The 2,012-nt window shown below is 31.7% G+C and overlaps 1 long non-coding RNA gene across 1 annotated transcript; it reads right to left on the bottom strand.

The window, feature by feature from the left end:
* Window positions 1-713: 713 nt before the first annotated feature.
* LOC139907524 (uncharacterized) lies at window positions 714-1,790 on the bottom strand. The gene is made up of 2 exons (XR_011784205.1): window positions 1,476-1,790; window positions 714-1,411 (listed from the first exon to the last, which is right to left on the bottom strand). It is a non-coding gene; the product is annotated as an uncharacterized lncRNA (long non-coding RNA).
* Window positions 1,791-2,012: the final 222 nt, after the last annotated feature.

Here is a 2,012-nt window from a genome sequence, read left to right as displayed (position 1 = left end):
ATAAAACACTATTTTCTGTTATAGTTGAAGCTGAAATGAAAATAGCCATTGTGAATGTGCAGCAGGAATCGGCCCACATGGGACCTGTAAACATGTGGTTTCTGCACTCCTGATAATGGGAAATTTTGTTTCTAATGGCATTCTATATATATCAAAGTCCTCTAAGGAGACACTACAGACTTTCAAACGTCACACAAAATTATATGGCGTAAAACCCGAAGTGGCTCAAAAACTATGCAAAGGTTTGTTTGAAAAATTGAGTATATACCCAATCCCTTTAACTGTACAAAACTAAATTTCAGGTGTCAACAATGACGATGATCCTCGACCTGAGCGTTTCTGCAACAGACCTGAATTTGTACTTTATGTACTTGATATTACCACAATTTAATTCAACGAAATTTATAATATTTCAATCTAAAATTAACGTAATATTCCAGACATTTTGAAAAATAATTTGGAGGAGAGCAGGTTAGGTGTGATTAAATTTTATTATATCAGCTTCAAGCAGATGCTAAGCAGATGTTAGGGAAGGAAATAACGAAAATCCATATTCCAATATAGAAATAACATAGGCAAGAGTAACTTAATGGACAAAACGCTCAAGAGAAATTATTCTCTTGAACTCAGAGTACGTAGGTTTGAAACCCGGTCGTTCCTAGAGGAGGAAGTATACTTAATCAATATTATCTTAACAACTTAGATTAAAAATATAATTGCAACATCTCATCTGTAAATTTCACTAAAAATAGTTACACAACAATAAAAAACCCAAAATGAAGTCGAAATAATCAAATATAATGAAGAAAGTAAACGGAGAATGTAACAATATTATATATAATATCAAGCTTAAATATTGAACAAATAAATGAACGGCATTCATTACTTCATTTTTTTTCTTAATTATGAGTAAAATTATTATTATCTTTGAGGTCACCTATAACAAAGAAATATATATGTATACTGTTGCTTTTTCAATTATCAATTACTGTGTAATTTTCTGGAGTGCTCATCTCTCAATGTTTTAGATAACAAGTACAAGAGTGAGCTCTACAAAGATATTAGAAGGGTTCTGGAAAAGTTGACAACCTATTCGGAAATGATGAAAAGACTTCTAGGATTACTTAGGTCTTCTTCTTCTTTGAGAAGTCCTTTAGGAGAAAATTTCCTACCAGAGATTCTCTCATTGATATGATGTTCCGGACAAGTGGAGTCGATTATCCATACAAAACAGCAAATTCAGGTGACTCAATAAATAAAATGGACTTCCAACAATTACAAGTTAGTTTTTGGGAGTTATGTCCCAGTTCCAAGACTTGCATTGCCAGTACGTCTTCGATTTATTTTTTTTAGTACGTCGGATCATAGGAAATCTAGTCAAACTTCGATATAGGAACCTTTTGTTGTATACCTGAAGCAAAGAGCAATAAATTACCCTGTAAGAAAAAGTATAATGGTAATAAAAAACTACTTACTATCATCATCAGAAAAATGGCTAAAGTATAGAATACTATCTGCTACTTTAGAAGTAAGTACACATATTTTTGTACGTAGATAACAGAATGTGTGGCTTTTGTCGTACCAAGGACGATAGGATTGATCATTTTCTACTAAAATGCGAGACGCTCATTCTAATTTATAAAGTCATCGGCAAACCTTTTGAGGAACATTTAGATTTTTATAACATAAAAAAGGATAATTTTTTTTCTCTTTGCTCAGGAAAAAAGGAGTAGATTATTAATGGAAGTAATACAAAGGCTCAGCCCATCTTGTATGCGAAACCTGCTTCCCCGTACTATGATATCTCCAGTGTTTTATCCGTTGTGAAACTTCACCTTTGCGTTTAAAACGGATAGTCTTTGTATAAACAAACTCTATAGTTCAGTGTTTTTGTCTTTATCTTTGCATGATAAGTTAATTTTAGTTATATTCTATGTCTTTGATTAAATTTTAGTGTATTTTTGTTTTAGTAGACGTTTGTATGTTTATGTTTATCCATTATTGATTTTAAT

The sequence above is a fragment of the Lepeophtheirus salmonis genome, unplaced genomic scaffold (genome assembly GCF_016086655.4).
Source record: "Lepeophtheirus salmonis unplaced genomic scaffold, UVic_Lsal_1.4 unplaced_contig_5251_pilon, whole genome shotgun sequence".
Lineage (NCBI taxonomy): Eukaryota > Metazoa > Arthropoda > Copepoda > Siphonostomatoida > Caligidae > Lepeophtheirus > Lepeophtheirus salmonis.
The sequence above is the reverse complement of the archived record's forward strand: the minus strand, read 5'-3'. Positions and strand labels throughout refer to the sequence as shown.